This window comes from Balaenoptera physalus (genome assembly GCF_965194825.1).
Source record: "Balaenoptera physalus genome assembly, chromosome: 20".
Lineage (NCBI taxonomy): Eukaryota > Metazoa > Chordata > Mammalia > Artiodactyla > Balaenopteridae > Balaenoptera > Balaenoptera physalus.
The window spans coordinates 25534634-25556077 of NC_138901.1; the positions used below are offsets into that span (position 1 = coordinate 25534634).

Genomic DNA, 21444 nt, shown 5'->3' on the forward strand with positions numbered 1-21444 from the left:
CTCAATTTTCTCCTTTGTAGAACAGGGATAATACCTATTCACAGGGAGGTATAAGGTAATGTTAGATAATATTATCAAGAGCTTAGCAAAGGGCTTGGAGTAAGTACTTAAGATGTAATAACAGACACATGTGTGGATGCTAAGGTGGAGTAATCAACACACGCACAACCCAGCATTATGACCTCCCCCCTCCCTCCTCCCAGTTTACTACGGTTTCTCCTTTCCATCTTTCCAATACCTCTTAAAAACGTAATTTTCCCTGAGGAAGGCTTTCAGGTTCAAGGTTGACTCCCACGGTGATTAACTGCTCACCACCCAAATCAACGCCCTAATCCCTGGGCTTAAAACATTTCAATTGACTTGATCTGCATGGGTCAATTGTCACTTATGTCTTTGCATATCCTTGATCACAAACTCTTAGTTCAGGGACATGGTCCAACAAAATTCTAGTGGCACGAGGGAAAATGAAACTAGGAAGCAAGAAAATCCAGTTCTAGCCCTTAAACTGCCCCTGATTGGCTGTTCTGACTAAGCCACTCAAGCTTCAGGCCCCGTATTCCTGGCTGACATGCAACAGGGCCCAAGGCAGTTCTTGCCAAGCTAGGGGGAAGGGGTACTCAAAACACATGAGAGCAAGGGAAGGGATGCTAAACTCTAACTGTAAATGTTTTTGATCTTGGCTCTGTCCTCAGCCAGGTCACTCATTTCATCCCTGTGACCAAGTGTCTTGAGATGTAAAATGGAAACAGAAGGGTCTTTAAGATCCCTTCTAGCTCTGCCGCTTTGAGGGTAGAAAGTCTTAATCAATGAAATCTTTTCCCAGGTTGAAATAACTTAAGGGAAATGTAGCATAAGTGTTGGAGAATCTATGTCCACAGTTCTCTACTTTGGTTGGTTCATGAACCTGATCTAAGGAGGTTAGATTATAGCAGGACAAGGGTCAGAAACAAGTCCAGTTCCAGGTCCTCGGGTCCCACACCAGGCCAGCTTCTTGGGATCCAATTCACTGGCCAAGAGGGAGCCTCATGGCATCTGCATGACATGGCATATAGGATTTCCCATACACAACACATTTCGTGATGAAATGGGCAAAGAAAATGCAGGGGCCCTCACATGAGGAAAATCAAACTCTTGGTGAACTGAAGAGCTGATTATACCATTGGAAGATTGAGAACACTGATCTACCTTAATGCTAGTGACAGGGGTTACCTAAGCTGAGGGAGGACCTCCCTCAAGTAAACGCTTCTGGAAGGACTGCGAGGAGATGGGCGGTGCCTGCCTGGAGTTCAAACCAGTAAGAGCTTAAAGCAGTCCCCTGCAAAAGTTTAGTTTGAAGAGCACTCTTTCAAGATGGTCCTATAGATCACTATAATCTCAGGTCAAGGGTCAAAAATACCCTCTTCCTACTTCAAACTCCCAGTTTTAAGGGCTTCCTTTTCAGGGTAGGGAGGAGTTGGGAGGGGATGGGGAGGTGAAATCAAATCTCAGTTTGGGATGTTAATCCATATCCTGAAAGCAATGGCAGTCTGGAATGTCTGGAATGTTCCAGGAGGGGGAGGAGGGCAGGGACACCCAACCAATGAAAGAAAAGACATCCTGGCAACCCTCCCCCACCCCCAACAGGCAGGGACTCACCCACCCCTCCAGGGCACACACACCCAATCCTGGGAACCCAAGCCAGGCCCCTTCAGGCCTCCAAACCTGGCCAGCAAAGCCCCCAACCCTGACAAAAACACAGAGACCAAGAAGAACCTTTGTCTTTTATGCCGTTGGCCTGGTTTGTGTTAAGTATGGTGCTTAACACACCATAATTTCTTTCTGGCCCAAAGCACATGTGACCATGCTGAGAACTGGACCCAGTACTCCCTTCTAGGAACCCATGGGTAACTCACTCACCCTACAGGTATTTCTGGATGCCTCGCTCAGACTGGGCCGGGGCAGTGTGCTGAGGGCTTGGGGAATCAGCATGGAAGCTAAGAGACCCTAACTGCTTACTTCGTCGCTCAGTACCTTAGTTTCCTGCGGAAAACTGATAGTGCTTTTGTGAGGGCTTAAAGCAGGCGGGCGGGGGGCGGGGGTGTGCCTGCCAAGCCGTGGTGCTCAGTCCCGGTCCCCAGGAGCCACTACCTGTGACAGTAAAATGGTTAGGCTTCTGCACTGGTGGGGAAATAGCGGGAGATACCACAGCCTAGAGAGAGCCCCCGCACTCCCACCTCCCGTGACAACCAAAGGGCCCCACTCCAGCACTCCTGTTGATCGGCTCCCACTAGGTTTGAGTGGAGCCTTCGCCCTACAGGCAGTAGGGCACTGCACTATGCACAGGACCCTAAACTCTAACACCCATTGTTTAGAAAAGCAAGGGAACTCCCAGAGGTTCAGGAGCCACCACCCACCCTGGAGCTGATAAACCTGTTGAGTGAAAGAATGAAGCCTCCAGCCCCTGGCAATGAAGGCAGTGGTTGCGCCAGTCAAATTATTTCCCTGGATGCTGATACCTGGTGGCTTCTGACCCCCTCTGCCTGCCCTGACCAGCAGGGCAGTTACCAGGCCCTGGGGCAGCTCCCCAGATACAGAGCAATCACAAGGGATGCTCCTTTCTAATGTTGCTGGGGACAAGCAGGGGACACCAGGGCCACAGGGACCAAGTGACCATTCAAGCCCAGGGGAGATTCCAGGAGAGACCGGAGGGCGAGAGCATCTGAGCAACAGCGTCGTAAGGAGTTAAGTAGGAAAACAAGAGATTCAGGAAGCACAGGAGCTAGGCACCCGGAAGTATGGCTGGGAGTGCTCCCTGGGCAGGAAGCTCTCGTCCTTTTCACCTTTTTAGAGAAATGTCATTGACTTAGAGACTGAATGGGAAGGAAAACAGTTCATTAAGGAAGAAGCTTACATTTGAGGAGTGCTTACCAGATGCCAGGCTCAGATTCAGCACCTCCTATAAGCCTCCCACTACCCATGACCACGATAACCATGGCTCCACTTTACAGACTGGGGTCCTGAGATTGAGGGCTTGAGTATTTGCCAAGTCACATAGGTTCTAAGAGCCAGAGCCAGTATTTGAACCCAAAGACTGTCTGGTTCCAGGCTCTTTGCACGGTCCCCTGTGCTGCCTTTTTGATGGCAGAAAGGAAAAAAAAAGCCTTTGCCAAAATATAGTCAAGTTTTGGCTTGAGAACAAATTTAAAATACTCAGAGTTCACACAACAGAGTGAACAACGGGCCTGCTGAGTGGGTGCTGCTCTCCAATAAGTCGAAACATCCCACTTGTAACTCCTTAAGACGCATATTTCCATTGTTAGTGGAAAAGTGATTCTGTGCTTATTGAACACTGACTAGACATTTGATAATATTGTTAATATTTTAGGACTTCCCTGGTGGCACAGTGGTTAGGAGTCCGCCTGCCAATGCAGGGGACGCGGGTTCGAGCCCTGGTCCCAGAAGATCCCACATGCCGTGGAGCGGCTGGGCCCGTGCGCCACAACTACTGAGCCTGCGCTCTAGATCCCACGAGCCACAACTACTGAGCCCACGTGCCGCAACTACTGAAGCCTGCGTGCCTGGATCCCGTGCTCCACAACAAGAGAAGCCACCGCAATGAGAAGCCCGCACACCTCAACGAAGAGTAGCCCCCGCTCGCTGCAAGTAGAGAAAGCCCGCGCGCAGCAATGAAAATCAAACGCAGCCAAAAAATAAATAATAAACAAATTTATTTTTAAAAAATATATATTGTTAATATTTTAAAATCAGGTAATTCCCTGGCAGTCCAGTGGTTAGGACTCTGTGCTCTCATTGCCGAGGGTGCAGGTTCAATCCCTGGTCAGGGAACTAAGATCCCACAAGCCGTGCAGCACGGCCAAAAAAATAAAATAAAAAATAAAATAAAATCATACTGATTTCTAGAAATACATACTGAAATAGTTACAGATAAAATGTCATGTCTAGGACTTGCTTTAAAGTAATTAGGGGGAAAATTAATACAGACTGGATATGATTTGGTAATTTTATTTATTTATTTATTTTTGGCTGTGTTGGGTCTTCGTTTCTGTGCGCGGGCTTTCTCTAATTGCAGCGAGCAGGGGGGGGCCACTCTTCATCGCGGTGCGCGGGCCTTTCACTGTCGCGGCCTCTCCCGTTGCGGAGCACAGGCTCCAGACGCGCAGGCTCAGTAATTGTGGCGCACGGGCCTAGTTGCTCCACGGCATGTGGGATCCTCCCAGACCAGGGCTCGAACCCGTGTCCCCTGCATTGGCAGGCAGATTCTCAACCACTGCGCCACCAGGGAAGCCCTGATTTGGTAATTTTTAAAGCTAGGTGATGAGTACATGGTGGAATTATTTAATTATCCTTTCCACATTCCAAAGTTTTTTTTTTCCATAACAAAAAACTTTTTAAAAAAAGATAATTCTGAGAAGATGTGGTACATATATACAATGGAATATCACTCAGCCATAAAGAGGAATGAAATTGGGTCATTTGTAGAGACGTGGATGGACCTAGAGTGTCGTAGAGTGAAGTAAGTCAGAAAGAGAAAAGCAAATATCGTATATTAACGCATATATGTGGAATCTAGAAAAATGGTATAGATGATCTTATTTGCAAAGCAGAAATAGAGACACAGACGTAGAGAACAAATGTATGGATACCATGGGGGAAAGGGGTGGGGTGGGAGGAATTGGGAGACTGGGATTGACACATATATTCATACTATGTATAAAATGGACAACTGATGGGAACATACTTTATAGCACAGGGAACTCTACCTAATGCACTGTGGTCGCCTAGGTGGGAGGGAAGTCCAAAAGGGAGGGGATCTCTGCGTGTGTGTGGCTGATTCATTTTGTTGTGCAGTGGAGGCTAACACAACATCGTAAAGCAACCATACTCCAATAAAAATTAATAAATAAATAAAACAAAAATAAAAAGATAATTCTAGCTCACCCAATTTTAAAGTCATCACAGATTCAAAATTAATGGGTCTAAGCCAATGAGGTTTTCCTCTTTTATTTTTATTAGCAAGAATCCAGGCCCTGGTGAGGAGCCGGCTGAGGGCAGGGAGAACGGGCCTGAGTCCAGCGGAGAGAGGAACAGATGCATAGATAGGACACTCTTCAGAAGGGGGCCTCCCCAGATGACAGATGCACACCTGCACGGGATGCACCCGGGGAAGAGTCTTCAGGTCTTCCGGAGGACAGCTAAAAACTGCCCCAGGGAGTGTTCTTTTTCTAACCCTTTGCAAACCAGCTCCTTCCTCTTTCCACCCCCATTCCCAGAGGGTAGTGTGCCATCTTCAACCACGCTGGCGGCCTCACCCTGCCCGAGAGGGAAGCATTCCTTTAAACCAGGGTGGAGCAGGCCAGTTGTGAGGAGGGAGGCAACAGTAGGTTTTGGAAATCTTTTCAGGCTTGGGGCCTCAACCCCCAGAGGCCACTATCAGAGTCAAACCTGGACTTTCATCTCTCCAGAGAACTAGGATTAAACCAGGATCTCCAGATTAGACCCTTCACCTCTCCACCCCTCCCCCGGGCCGTGATTCTCTGACTAGCAGGCTGCTTGCTCTTGGGCAAGTTAGGCCTTCAACTCCCTAGACCTCAGTTTCTCATATCAGGGGAACAAGGATTAGGATTAGTCCATTTTACTGGATCTTGTGTCCCCAGACAGAGATCAACCCTGTCCACCTATAGTGATACACTTTCTTAATTAGAGTGATTTTCTGTGCCTTAATGGTCTGCCTAAGTGGTTCTTAACCCCCTCTTTTTCCTGGAGACTAGGTTCCCATTAGGAAATATGATAAAAGCTAAGAACACTCTCCAGCGGAAAAATGCAAAATTCACTCCAGCCTGCAGACATCTCCTCGAAAATGTGCGAAGAAACTAGCCCAAGGCAATTAGAAAGCTAAGCTTGACTGGGGATGGAGTTGGGGTTATTACCTGGCAATTTTAAGAGTGAGCAACTAAGATTTTTCAAACTTGCAGTAACACCATGCTCTTTCAATTCTAATCAGCAGTCAAGAAGGTCACTACCACTTCCCCAAGGTTTCTGGTGTCCAGTTGCTGTGGAATCATTCCAGATTTTCTTGGCACCTACTATGCACTGGGCCTGTGTTGTCCACACTACAGTAGCCATTAGTCTAGTCATATGTAGCTACTGAGCACTCCAAATCAGCAACTGAATTTTTTCTTAAAATTAAAATGTCTGTATAATTTAACTTTTTCTTCTGTATATTTTATGAACTCTAAATACAGATCAACTGTTTCCAATGAAAATTTAGCATATGAATTGGGACAGGCTCTAACAGTAAAATAAAATACACACTGGGTTCCTAAGACTTAGTAGCCCCCCCAAAAGTAAACGATCTCATTAATCGTTTATATTGATTCCATATTGAACTAATAATCTTTTGAATTAACTTTAAAAATAATTTTTGAATTAATCGTCTACATTAATTTCACTTTTTTCTTTTTTAATGTGGCTATTAGAAAATTTACACTTACATATGTGACTTGCCTCGCATTTCTACTGGACAGTGCAAGGCACTATGCTGCAGCACAGAGCGTGGAGGGATGAAGAGGCCAGGCAAGCCTCCTGCTCTCAGGAGTTTACAGTCCAGCAGGGGACCCCAGTTTGGTTTTTTTTGCTGTTGCTGTTTTTTTGTTTTGTTTTGTTTTGTTTTGTTTGACCATGTTGCAGGGCTTGCAGGATCTTAGTTCCCCGAACAGGATCGAATCCGTGCCCCTGCAATGCAAGCGAGGAGTCCTAACCACTGTACTGCCAGGGAAGTCCCCTCAGTTTGGTTTGGGATGGGAGAAGAGAATAGACAAGGTTAAGTGGGTTGGGGAGGTGGGCTGGCCACAGTACCCTTTCAGAAGTGGGTGATCCTGGGACTTCCCTGGTGGTCCAGTGGTTAAGATTCCATGCTTCCACTGCAGGGGGCGTGGGTTCGATCCCTGGTCGGGGAAGTTCCGGGTGCTACACAGTGCGGCCAAAAAAAAGAAGTGGGTGATCTTGTTGACTCCTCAACAAGAGTCCCATGCGGCTGACACCGCAGAATAAGCACCACCCCCCCAAAGCTGGCTCCCATCCCAGTTTTTCTCCCCAGCTGGAAATCACACATAAAAGATGTCCTAACGTGCCAACCTCTGCCCTTTCCATAAGATCACCACTGACCTAGTCCTTCCTCCCCACCCTGCCTCCTTACCCCTGTAGAGTGGAGAGGTGGAGAAAAAAATAATTGTGTAGGAAAGCTTCTGAAGGGGGCGGACCTGGCACGCTCCAAGCATGGCAGTAGCTGAGAAAGCGGGCCAGGCTGGGGAGGGGAGGAGGAGCTGGCCCAATGCCCAGGGCTCCGTGCCAGGCTGATCCAGAGGCAGGGCAGCCAGACAGGCAGGCAGTCGGGTGGGTTGACCAGCAAGGTAGGGGCTGGAAAGGAAAACACTGACCTACTGGAAGGTGCAGGACCAAGCAGAGCAGATGCCACCACCAAGGGGTCAAAGTACTGGGGGGAGGAGCTGGAAAGCAGGGACACCACTGGAGTGTATCTGTGGTCCCATGAACATGGTCTTTTAAAGGTATGAGGCACACACACACTGTCCCACATGCGCTCCTGAACTAATGCTGAGGACAGGAAGGAAACGCAAATCTCGGGGAGAAACTCTGGGATGGACGATATTCCCTCTCTGGCAGGCTCTTGTACTGTGTTTAATGTGCTCCTGGCCTACCTGGAGTCAGGGAAGAAGAGGGGGATTCACTAGGCCTCTTACATGACAAAGGACACACACACCCCATTAACCCAGCAATCAGAAGTTCCAATTGAAGAAAATCAGATTCCTACATTGAGGAAATAAGATTCATACGCCGAGGTCTGAGAGGGTCTTAAATAGTCACCCTCATTTCACAGATGGAGAAACTGAGGCTCAGGAAAAGGAAAGAGACTTGGCAACTGTGAGGTAGGACTAGAACTCAGCTGGTTGATGCTGAGTTCTAGTCCTACCTGGTTTATGATGAGCATAAACCAGCCTCCTCCCAGGCTGGTTTATGCTCATCTCACCAAACTTCGCTTCTTTCTCTCTGACAAGAAGTGTTAACACAGCAGAAGTTGTATAGCCCCGATGTCAGCAGCAGGAAAAATGCCCATATCCTGTATGGCTAAGTGCATGCCAACTGGCTTTTACTGCATGCGGCTCCAATTTGGGCACAGGATTTAACTTGCAGAAGAGCTAACTATACTATAATACGGCTGGATGACTGTCAGAGAGATTTGTTAGCAGGGAAAAAGTGTAGTCACCAAAAATTCTGTCTTGAAAAATTTCACGTTGGTTTGGGATAGGCAGGGCTGCAAAGGTGAGAGGCGGGTGGGAAGGCGCCACCCGATGTTGGAAAGCAAGCAAAAGAGGAATAAATCCTTTGCTCAATTCACTCATCTCGGAAATACATGGTTTGACTAGAGAAAGCTCACGTTTTTTTTCTTGCCCATCTGGGCAGTGCCAGAGGAAGCCAAAACAGAAGCTGAGACAGTGGAGCTCTTTCCAGTCAAATTCCAAGTCGGCCTGGGCCAACTGCCACTCCCTCCCTCCACCATGCTCTCTCTGCCTAGAACCATGCTCTTTCACCTGAGGGGCTCCGAGAGCCAGAGCTGGCCTCCTGAGCCCTACACAGTGTGAAGTGCGAGGTGTGATGAAGCCATCAGACTAAACCTAATGCATGGAGACAAACAGGAGAAGTGACCTGGTGTAAGCAGTGCAACCCTGTTGGTCCAGGCAGCGATGGTGTGGATAAGAAATTAACCATTGGGGACACTGCTCACCTGCCTTCTCTGGCTGGCAATGGGAAGCATTTCCAGGATCTTCTTGGGGGGGGGAGTGTTAATTCGCTCCGACAGAGGGAAAGGTGGAGGGGGGCTAGAAAGACCATTTCCTGCCCCAGCCTCACTAGAGACGTTGGTTTAGCTCACCCCCCAGGGGAGATGTCAGCATCTCTCCAGAAAGCTTAAGAGCCAAAAGGTCTGGCACTCTGGGGCCCAGAGACCTGACTGACGGTGGAGCTGACACCCAGAGGAAAGCCCTATCTATGGGGCATGCCTCGGAAATGGAGCAAGGGGGAGAGGCTCTCTCCTCAGGAGGGACCGGCAAGCTTGGAAGCACAGCTCCAGGCTAGGATTTTGAGGCAGAGAAGCAAAGAAAAGGATACTAGACCAGACTCAAGAGAAATCAGTTTTCTGCAACTCACAATTTGCACTGAGAAAGACCCTAGTGGAGTCTGGGTACTTCTTGGAATTGTTAGTGTTCCTGCTAAAGGATAAGAATGCATGCCAGCATACGTTGAAAAATACTAATTCACCCTACTAGTGGAAAGGTGCTCTGGTGTGTCCCTCAACAACCTCAAGGAATCCTTGTCTCCTCTCCACAGCTGCCAACACAGACCTGTTGGTGGCCGAAAACTTCAAGAAGCTGCTGTTTGTTTCTTTCCAGTGTGTAGATCTTCATCAGAACAACTCTCTTCTGACATGGACACCTATCCTGAGTTCTGCCCTGGCTTGTGCGGGAGCAAAATGCCCTCTCTGTAGAGGTCTTTCTCCCCAGCCCCAGACTCTTCCAGGGCGTCACACGACAGCACCATTCGAGACGGTTCTCATCCATCCTGGGGGGAGCAGGGGCAAGGTCTCTAACAGCCCAAGGGACGGCGAACACGGCCTTTCAGGAGGCCGGCGGAAAGCAGGCGCGGGCAGGGCAATTGAGAAAGAGGTGCCGGGGAAGGGCGGCAGCAGCTGAGAGTGGGGGAGGGCTGGCAGCAGCTGGGGGGGAGGAGGGGAGTCCTCATGAACGGGCAATTGAGAAGGGCCGAGCAGCTGAGCGGCCGGGCTGGCGTCGCCGGGCCTGTGCCCCACGTGGGCCGGCCCCTTCCCCCAGCCCCTCTCACCTCACCCAGGGGAAGCTGAGCGCTCGGCCCCGCACCCCGGCCGCTGGGAGGGCCGAGTCGGCAGTGCACAAGGAGCGGGACAGAGGATGTCCCCGGGGGCCCCCTCTGCTGGGGGGCCCGGCGGTCTAGAACGTTCTGCCGCCAGAACCCCCTCGGCGTCCCGACTCTCCCCAGCCGGTCCCACCCGGCCCAGGGGGCCCTGGGCTACGCGCGCAGGGCCCGGAGGGGGAGGGGACACGCGCCGGGGGCTGCCGGGTGGGGGTGGGGACCAGGACTTTGCCCTTTGTCTCTCTCTCTCTCTCCAGAGCCACCGGCCGAAACCCGACCCCATCAGTGAGCCAGGCAGCCAGCGAGGGGCAGGCTCCCCCTCCGGGGTCCTTTAGTAAATCCAGACCCGACCTCCCCGTGGTCAGGGCTGTGACTGAGGTGGTCCTGTGGGGGAGGGGGCTTCCCGCCTGCGAACAGGCCTGCAAGCATTTAAGTGGGAACCGGCTGGGGGTAGGGGGCTGGGAAGGGGCTGGAAGTGGGGCCGCAGAAGCAGAAGGGGAGAAAATGGCCCGGGAGGCGGCATTCCTTGGAGACCTCGGCTGGGCTGTGGGAGGAGGCAGGACCCGGGCGGGAGGCCTCCCACTGCGAAGGCAGGAACTGAGGCCTGGGAGTGGGGTGGGCTGGGGGCGCGGAACCAAGAGGCCTTCCGGGCCTCGAAAAAAAGACCCTCCCCTCCCAGGGCGTTCTGGGAGCGGCTACAGAAAATTTATAATCGAAGAGTCACACCTCCATGCAGAGTAGGGTATTTGTCTGGGGATGCGAATGACCTTCTTTTGTCTGCCCTCTTGGGGTGTCATCAATTAATGGTAGTCTTATTAATAACTCACGTTTACACAATACTTTAGGGTTTACAATCCACACTCTCCTATGAGCCTAGAACACAGGTTGATTTGAGCCTCTAAACCACAGAAGATTGAGAATATTTTTATTTCCATTTTGCAATTCAAAAAGAAGCTCAGAGAGGTTAAGTGCCTAGTCCCAAGTTGACACTAGCCAGCCACTGTCACCACACCATGAAGCCGGCTCCTGCTCATCAGGGAAAGGTAACTGGGTTCTCGCTCCTCAAAAACATGTATGAGCTATGAATTATGATTCTGCAGGCTTGTAACAAAGGTCAACTCTTTGTCCCTTCCTGCTAAGAGGAGGGCGGATGGGAGGGGAAGCCACTCTATCCCTGCGCCCTTCCCCCCAACCTCTCATTTTCCCCAGGTTTGAACCCAAACAAAAGGAAAGGGGAAGGGAAAAAAAAAAAATTAGCCCAAAGCGCCAGCCCTGGCACCTATAGGAATGCCAAAGGATGGAAGCTCTTAGAACTCAAAATAGCTGCCCAGCTTATTTAGCGGGGTTCATGGAGATGGGGAGGCTTCATATGAGGACACGAGGCCCAGGAAGATACTGACCCCAGATCCCACGGTGTGCACACATCTGGCAGAAGGGCAAACTGAGGTTGACGCCTGAATCCTAAACCACTCAAGTCCTTCTCCACTTCATTCAACCCCCTTTCCGTGGTTTTTCATTAAAAGCAGAATTCCCATTTCCCATGATAGCTGCCCAGACAAGGGGAGAATGTTCTTAGTTTTCTTCAGCCACTCAAGATTGCCTGAAAATCTCAATGGTGAGAGGAAAAATAATGCAAGGCAAGTATGAAGCACCTACGGAGGAAGGAGGCTCAGAGCAGGGAGAAGTTAATGTTGGGCATGTTTTTATTTGCTAACCTTATGCTCTCCCCCCCAAAACATTCAACTTCTCTGAATATTAGAGGATCAGCTATTCCCACCTTCTAAGAGAGCTCAGCCTTGAAGGTAGAAAGGCCTGGGTTTGAAACCCAGCACCAGTATTCAAGGTATGACCTTGGCTAAGTTACCATAACCACTCAGAGTTCCAGCTTCTTCTTCTGTGGAATGAAGAATAATGCCTGCAGGGTTCTTAGGACTCAATGAAGGAACAGTGCCTAGCTCTGAGTAGATAGTCAATAAATGCTCCCTATTATTTTTTTTAAAGCATTTTTTAAAAAATTTATTTATTTATTTATTTATTTATTTATGGCTGCGCTGGGTCTTTGTTGCTGCACATGGGCTTTCTCTAGTTGCGGTGCATGAGCTCCTCATTGTGGTGGCTTCTCTTGTTGCAGAGCACGGGCTCTAGGCGCAAGGGCTTCAGTAGTTGCGGCACGCAGGCTCAGTAGTTGTGGCTCGCGGGCTCTAGAGTGCAGGCTCAGTAGTTGTGGCCCACGGGCCTAGCTGCTCCACAGCACGTGGGATCTTCCCAGACCAGGGCTCGAACCCGTGTCCCCTGCATTGGCAGGCGGATTCTTAACCACTGTGCCACCAGGGAAGCCCTGTGCTCCCTATTATTGCAGAAGGAACTCGTCTTTTGACCCACAGCACGTCACACAGAGCTCTAGAGAAAAGAAGATGCTCAATAAGGGAAATTACGGACATCTGCCATACTTACCTGGGGGCCTCTCCCCACTAGGATGCCATCCCTCTCTTCCAGAAGAGTTGTCTTCCCACAAACATCTCCGTGCCTGTCCACAGTGCTCTCCTGAATCCACCCCTATTTTTTCTGCCTGTCCTCCAAAAACACAGCTTAAGCTCACTCAAAGCCTACCTCCTGTTAGTTCCTGAGCTTGTGTGCCTCTCATTGCATGCAGTCTCTTAGCCTCTGCTGTCCCACAGCTTTCCCTGGATCTAAAGTGAAAACACTGGAGGGCAGGAATTTTATCTTGCACCTCTTTTGTGCAGCTCCTTCTCCCTATGTCTCCCTTCCGTGCCCTGAAAAAGACCCAATAATGCTAAATAAAAACCCAATAAATAATCAAATGTATAATTCAGGAGAAGGGTCAGGCAAAGACCCCCATTTTATACAGAATGAGGAGGTGACCACCATGTAAGAATCAAAATTGGTGATGCTTTAAATATGGCCAGAGGGAGGCGGGAATGGGGTGTTACTGTCTACTGGGTACAGTTTCAGTCTTGCAAGATGAAAAGAGTTCTAGAGATGAACGGAGAGGATGGTTGCACACCACTGTGAATGTTCTTAATACACCCGACCTGTACACTTAAAAATGGTAAATCTTGTGTTATGTATATTTTACTACGTAAAATTATTTTAATTATTTCATATTAATTTTAATTAATATAAAAATGAAATTTAATTTAAAATTTAATTTTTTTTTTTTTGGCTGTGCCATGCAGCTTAGCAAAAAAAAAAAAGGATAGAGGTGGAAACCTGAAAGCTCCTGGAGAAAAATGATCTGATAAATTGTATTTTTTGCTGTCTCCACTCTAAAGACCAAGGTCTTTGGTTTGTTCTTCATTATATTTCTATAACCTGGCAGAGGGCATGTCAGTAGCAGACTCTGGGGCTTCCCTGGTGGCGCAGTCGTTAAGAATCCGCCTGACAATACAGGGGACACAGGTTCGAGCCCTGGTCAGGGAAGATCCCACATGCCGCAGAGCAACTAAGCCCGTGCGCCACAACTACTGAGCCCACGTGCCACAAGTACTGAAGCCCTCACGCCTAGAGCCCGTACTCCGCAACAAGAGAAGCCACTGCAATGAGAAGCCGGGGCACCACAACAAAGAGTAGCCCCCGCTCGCCGCGACTAGAGAAAGCCCGCCCGCAGCAACGAAGACCCAACACAGCCAAAAATAAATAAATAAATACATTAAAAATAAATAGTAGACTCTGAATAGATAAAAATAAGTGGGTGCATGCATACATGTGTGAATGAATGCATGATTAGCAGTACCAAGCTTTGGAGCAATATGCAAGCTATCAGATGTCTATAACATGTTAAATATTTTCTTACATGATTTAGTTGTAAATATATATTTTTAAAATTAACACCCCACTCCATCTCCAAAAAATGGCTAATGACTGACTGGCAAGAGCCCCACACACCCAGGCTGAAGTGGCTGACCATGTGATGTTCTGAAGAGGAGAACAAAGGAACATGGGCCTAGACAGGCATCATTCCTCTTCTAGTTAGAAGTTTAGGGAATTACCTGGCGGTCCAGTGGTTAGAACTCTGCACTTCCAATGCAGGGGGCAGGGGTTCAATCCCTGGTTGGGGAACTAAGCTTCCCCATGCCGTGAGGCATGCCTCCCCTCCCCCACAAAAAAAAAAAAAAAAAAGAAGTTTAAAGGAAACTACTCAAGATGGTCAGGGGCAAGGGTGGGAAAGTGAAAGAAAGATGATCTGAGAGATCTGTGAGGTTATGAGGTTCGTGAAGATCATTTTATTCCACCTCTTGCCTCCCACAGCTTATTCTGGACAGATATCACTCCACTCTATTCTAAAAAGTCAGCAGAAGCGGCTTTGAATCAAATGGTAATAAACATTGGGAGGAAACCTCTCTATATAAAATAACTTCAGTCAGCTAGATTTTCCCTTCTACATTAAATAAAAGGTTGCTGGAGTGGACACTCTAGAAAATAAGTGAAGAGATTATTCTTCTGAACCCTGCCGTCTCCGCAGCCAACATCCTATTTACATCTCGTCCTCGCTCAGAACACACTGGCTGCAGCCACCAACAGCCACGTCTGTGAAGGATCATCTTTGCCCTTTAATTTAGGGTTCTGTCTCCAAATCCTGCCAAAGCAACTGCTCTCTATTACAGTTGGACTTCTCCTCCCAAGCAACTTAGAGACCTGGAGGAGGAAGTAGCATAAATACGTCTAACTCTGAATAGATAGCCTCAACAAGCTTACTCCACCCAACAGGCCCACTCTAGTTCCTCTCTCCCCTCATTTTCTCCTCCTCAGAGTACCTAATGGAAAGGTGACAAGTCCCAAGCAATCCCAAATGCCACTCCAGAAAAGAGGCAACACACATCATTCTGCATAAACTAATTGTAAAACCCTTTATAGTAACTGAATAAAAAGTCACAAGCCTGTTAAATGGCCTAAAACCACATCCGGATTGGAAGCCCTTCTCCCCACCCCACTAAGAGAAGATTCAACCTTCATTCCCTGGACTGAGATGTGGAAAGGGGCTATAAAGTCTGTGGGTTTGTGAGTTTGTACCTTTTGGGCAGGGAGGGCTGAAAAAAGGAAGTGGACAACAAGGTGGGTCCTGAGCACACCTTTGGGGACTGTTTCCAGACCAGGGAGAGAAACTGAGACCACTGTGTCTTTGCCATCTAAGAGGGCACGGGAAGGGGAGCCACGTATGCAGTCACTTCCTCCGCAGCCAAGGGTCCCCAACTCCTGAATGCCTACTTTGTTAGCTTAAGCAAGAACAGAACTTCAAGACAAACATGCCCATCTCCTACCAGATAGGGGAAGCTGCCCATTTCTTCTTCCTCAGACCCCCAAAAGGACTTACACAGTCCCCTTCATCCTGAATTCTTACAACACCTCATCTGCAGAATTAGGATAGTTCTCCTCTCATCAAAGTCCCTACCCTACATGCACTTTTGACAGGAGCACCGGAAGTGTGAAATTTCAGCGAGGAACCTGGCCCAGGTTGAGGGCATCAACATTGCAATGTATGCTCCATTCTCCTAAGAGGATGGTTAAGAGAGAGTGGTAGGGTCCACATCTAGGGGCTCTTGAGGGTTGCCCTGATGAGCTTCATCTCCCTCTCCCAAAAGGTGGCCTTTCCTTTCAGCACACAGGTTATCGAAAGCATCCTGCACACAAATCCCCCTCAATATGCCTATCCATCATTGTTCCACATAAAATACACGCCATATTCACAGAAGTGTACTTGAACACCGTACCTGTTGCCTTAGATATATGGCCAAGCTGTTACACACAGTCCAAAGACAGGAGGCACAGGTCCACATGGGAAACAAAGAAAAATAATAGCTAATGTGTAACAGCACCAGCTTACAGTTACGGCAATGACGGCTCAAGGAGGTTAAGTAACTCTTCCAGTTTCCCAGTCATTGCCTGACTCCAAAACTCTTGTTTTTGAGCACTGAGCTCTCCTGGAGAGACCTTTCCTCCACACTCCTGTAGGACTGAGTGAGGGACCTAGGGTAGGTCATGAGACTCTGACCTAATAATAGAGCTTCCTCCCTCCTTGAGCCTCAAGAATTCTGAAAATGATTCCTGTCCTCCCTGCTCCTGTTGCCAAAGAACTCAGACTCCACAACCAACCTTTACACAAAACAATTTTTTTTAATTTCTAAATTCTCTGATTTCTCCTCTTAAAGATTCTAACTATATCCAATCAACTAAACTATCCAATCAAACTTAACTTAGACTTAACATTTTCCATTTCAAGTGGCCAAAACATCTGGATGAAGGACTAATTTTTTAACTGAAACTAACTCAAAATGAATAAAAATTGAAGCCTTCCTTAACCCACTTTTCCTAAGGAAATGTTGAAAGGATTGACTAGAATCCACAAAACAGATACATTGGAGAGGGAAAGAGAAAATGAAGAGAGATCCTCCACTTCTCCTGTCTCCTCTCTAACAGAGCTTTTCTCCACAACCCTCCCCCTAAACTATGGCCAAAATTCCCACCCATCCTGATGGGTCACTTATACGCCTTTAGCCACCAAAATGCCACTTGTCTAATAATCAGACTTGTCCTAGGGGTGTTGAAAATATCTGGACAATCCAGTCAAAAATTATTTTACTCATCCAGCTGCTTGCTCTGTATTTCATACAAAGGCAGTTCACTGGTGGGCTCGCCATGCTCTCTGCTCTCTGCCACACGACCAGAACATCAAATCCTGGAAGCCTGGACTTCTGCACTAGGACTGCATTTCTGGTGGTGTTTGTTCTGTATACAGTTACATTTCAGTGTTTCGCAATCAGGTTTTCTCCAACTATATTAAAATGATGAGGTCCAGACCTACTTTTCTCCTGTGATTTACCCATAATCAACACACGTTTTATTTCAGCAGTCTGCGTTTAGGGTGAAAGCTTGTTCCAGCCTGTTGTTCCTTCATTCCATGACTATTTATTGCAAACCTACTGGCTGCAAAGGAGAAGGAGGTCTTACAAAGCTGGCTCTGCTTGTTCAATACTAGGATGACCCCTTGGACCCACTAAAAAGTACAGAGCCCCCTTTAAACAAACTCAAGTTCTTCTACTAGAATGCAGTTAACAAACTGGGGACTGGACATCTCCCTGCTGGCGATGCGCCCTTGAAACGGTTTGTGTTGTCACAGGCGCTCTCCTGGTTGATCATTTTCTAGCTAAATCAAACTTTTATCAATAACCAAAAAAGCATACATTTTGATTCCACGTTTTTTGAGAAGAGACCTTTTCTTTTTTGTTTTGACAGACATTTAAAAAGGTGTGGACTGGGCACAGGTGGAAATGGTATTATGCAAATTTGACATTAACATGGAGTCAAACACTGGCTGAGACCCTGAGAAAGATCTTCAAAGCCTCGCCAGTGGCCAACTGGAAGACCCGTTGTCAATCTTTTACAACATAAATAAAACCCATCATAGAACCTCTGGTTACTATTACTCCCTTTGTTATTGTTTCAGTCAGCCTTTGGGACATGGGGACACACAGTCCATCTACTGAAGATTACAGATTATGCGACGCTGTTAACTCTCCAAGGTTCTATGCCCCATGGCCAAGGGGCCTCAGCTCCTGGGAGAGGGCAACAGCTAACATGCACTTCCATTTTCTCTCCACCTCTCCCCTCTTACTTTCCCCTGACCTGCTTTTTTCCTCCCTCCCCTGACTCTTCACTCCACAATCACCCTCCAGCCTTTAGCTCTTGCCTTAGAATGTAAAGGTCTTGAGACAGCGCGGGCGCTGGAAGGTCTGCACCGCGGGGCCTGGGACCTCTCCCAGTGGGGAAGGCTGGGGAAGCCGCGGGGAGGTTTGGGATCTGGGGGCTCCCAGAACGAAGGCGAGGCTGTGGGCCGGCGCGCCGCAGCCAGGGGTCTCGGGACCCTGGGAAAGGAAGCCCTCGTCGGAGACCCAGGCCTGCGGATGTTCCCGGGCAGGGGCTGGTTCAAAGGCAGGCGAGGGCCCCTGCGCGGAGCGGGCAGAGATTGCGAGGCCGGGGCTGGGCTTGGTCTGCGGCGGGCGGGGAAGGGCAGCGGGGCCGGCGCGGGCTCTCCAGGAAGCGCCTCCAGCGCCGCCGCGACTTTCTCTGTTTTTTGAAAAAGCGAAGGGAAGGCAGGCAACTCCGAAAGCAAAAATCGCCTTGCCCTGGGCTGAATCTACCACCCGTCTTCTAAACCTGGTGTCTGCGACCCCCTCTCCCGTGGGTCGCTGTGCGCCTCCAGCCGCTCCTCTTTAAAAGGGAAGCGGGCAATCCACCCCAACCCCCATCTCCCTCTCCCTCTCCCTCTCCCTCTCCCTCTCCCTCTCCCTCTCTCTCTCTCTCTCTCTCTCTCCCCCCCCCCTCCCTCTGTCTCTCTCTCTCTCCCTCTCTCTCTCTTTTTTTTCCCCCGTCTGGAATTTCCAACCCAGGACTAACTCGTCTGATTTTTCCAGTCTCCCCTGCTGCTTTTTCCCTCCTCCTCTTTTCTCTCCCAAACACTCCCATCCCAAAATCTAAGCTGCACTCTCTGGAAGGCATTAGCCACATTTTAAGAATCTTTTAAGAGGATGGGGAGCGAACAAGACTGTATTTAAATTCTAACAGCTGGCAAAATGTCTGTTCTTCAAACGCCTTTGCTTCATACATTTATTCTAATAACAACATCACCAACACTACCACCCCCCCCACACACGACAATCAACACAGGTACAACCAATACATATTTCTTCAACACAAAAACCCTTACTTAGACTTCTACAAATAGCACTTAGGTCTCCCTCTTTTCACGTAACTAAAATTTTAATGTTTTAAAATTTTATACTCACTAGCCAATCTCAATGGTATCTTTGTCAACTGGATGTTACACATTATAGAATAAATAAGCTCAAAAAATAAGCCTTAAAAGTACCCAAACAATAAAATATGATTCAAATGACATATATTAAGGTAATTTTAAAAGATTAGAAGCTCTGGACCTGTGAATCAAGATTCTTCCAATGGTAATGTCATGTACTTTGTCTCTAAAACATAATTACAAGAAAGAATGTTTTGCTCTTGTTCCAGCAAAATCTATGCCATTAAAACTTCACATTTGAAACAGTTAACTATACTTTGAATAAATTAGTGATGGGAATTACAGTTCTTCCCCCTCTTTACTCAAAAGTTCTCCATCTGGGAAACCACTGGAGTAAAATTTCATCTTTCTACTTTGGGTTAGAAAATAAAGTGTTCTGGAAACCTACAACTCTTCCAAAGGATAGTCATATACCACTGTCTTTAGGAAAGTCACCTTGAAATACTGAGCACTAAATAACAAGTTAAAGATTTCTCTAGCAGTGAAAAAAACTTAATTTATGAATTTGTAAACATTATTTTCTAGGTGAAAATTAAAATGGAGAAAGTGAATTGATTTCCACCTTTCCTCCAAACAGCGCAGAAAAATTAAGAATCAACTTATTTAAAACTCAAAAACTTGATATTAGTAAGAAAACCTTTTTGCTAAAAGTGTCACAAACCGTTTCTACTTTGAACTTACTAGTTGAATATCTGGTCAGACGTATCTTTCAACCATAACCACTAAGGCAAAAGTGCCTGCAAGTACTCCTACCCTAGTACTTGTCCTCCTTTATAGTTGTTTTTTAAAGACATTCCCTTGTTTCTTAACAACCCCCATACTTAATTTTCAGCCCATAAGAACAATTTTCCTTAAAGGCAAACCCATTTCTGAAGGCAAAATTTTTGTCTGTTTTTAAAACATTTAGTGATCCAATTATTTCTTCAGTCTCCGCAAATCACTTAAAAATATTTCTGCCACTTACAAGACATCCCTTTGCAGAGATTTCTAAAGCAACTAACTTTAGAAAATTAAACCATAAAATCAGAATTAAGTTTGAATACTTTCTCTTCTGAGAGTTCTCACACTTATAGGGCTAGGAGACCAATTTCTGTGTGCTTTTTGATAGTTAGAAATTTAAGGGAAAGTGTTATTAGCCCACCTCATTTTAAGTCAGAGAAAACAACCATTAATCTGCCTAAGGAAATCAAAGTCTTTAACTTGAACACATTTCACCTAGAGAAATGCAGTACATCTCTTCACTTTTTTTCTTAACAGCAACAACTTTTATTTTGATGACACCAGTGGACAGGAGGTATGCTATCTTTAGGCCACATTCCTCTAGAAAAAGGCACACACAGTGGCAAATGAAACAAAAATTTAATTCCCTTTTAAGGAATTTTCTCCCCAAATACCCAAGCCTCACTAACATGATACCCCTTTACCTTAACTACTCAAGTGTCTCAAATTAAAACAAACAAACAAAAAAACACATACAAATCCTTTCCACAACTGTCTTTAAAATGCTTTTGGTTTTCCTCCTTTGTCCTAATACTTGACAGTGAATATATACAAATTCTCAACAATAAGCTGAAACTCTTGACCAAAATTCCAACACTGACTAAGAGAGTATTTGGGAAGGTGATCTCAGAGAAATTTAACACCGCCCATTTTAAAAATTCAACTTAATGTTTTCAGTTTTTCAACTTAATGTTCAGTCTCTTGAGTTCTTAAAAAGGAATAAATTATATTTAGCAAATAGAGACAAGGTTAAAACAAAATATATTAATACTTCAAAATCAGTTACTCAGAGTTAATAACTGCTAAAAAATATTGTAGCTTTTTCTCGATAACCCCCCTCTTAAAAAAAAAAAAAAAAGGAACATTTAGGTTGCCAGGTTTTTATGAATCTCTTAGAAATGTTTAAAAAGTCATAATTCATTTGGAACTGAGTACATCAAGAAGAGTTCTCCTCTATTTTAAATAGTGAAAACAATATATATACACACACACAAAATATATATATGCACCATTGTTCATTTTGCTTAAAATATATTAGTCATAGTTAATTAACTAGTTCCTGTTCTATACATCCATGAGACTGAAAAAGCCAGGAACAAACCAACTGAATAAATACTTTCAGACAGACTAAAAACACATACCACAACATGCTTCCTCAAAGAACACAAAATGATAGAGCAAACTGACTTCATGAAAACAAACTTTCTTTTTTTAAATCCTAAAACTTCAAAAATTGATTCACTCTAGAAAAATGAAGTGCCTTACCACCACTCAGAGAAAAAAATAAAACACAACTGACTCAATGTTTGTGCTCAAAAATTATTTCAGGAAGGGGGAGAGAATACACAAAAGATTGAATATGGGTGTGGAAGGGAAGATTCTGTACCCACTCCTCACAAACCCCACCCCTTCCCAACTGAAAGGAGCCCTCAGTAATACATTTTGGAGGGAACAAGAAGGAGCCTAAAAATGGCTTTAAAGCAAGTAGATGGCTTAGGGGAAAAGATCCATAAACACTGAGCACCATGAAAATTAAAATATAAATGTTGTGGGTTCCATTTCATCACATTTTGCTATTTTCTTGCTTATCACTTCATTCCCTTTAAAATTTAAACCATCCTTTAGAGCAAAAGAAAAAAATTCCATATATTTCA

At 46.6% G+C, this 21444-nt stretch overlaps 1 protein-coding gene and 1 long non-coding RNA gene across 3 annotated transcripts in view; one reads left to right on the forward strand and one right to left on the reverse strand.

Annotated features, from left to right (window-relative positions):
• Nucleotides 1-21444, forward strand: part of LOC309650459 — a 369298-nt gene that overhangs the window by 86526 nt on the left and 261328 nt on the right. The window lies entirely within an intron of this gene.
• IGF2BP1 (insulin like growth factor 2 mRNA binding protein 1) overlaps nucleotides 1-21444 on the reverse strand; it is a 45994-nt gene that overhangs the window by 20859 nt on the left and 3691 nt on the right. The window lies entirely within an intron of this gene.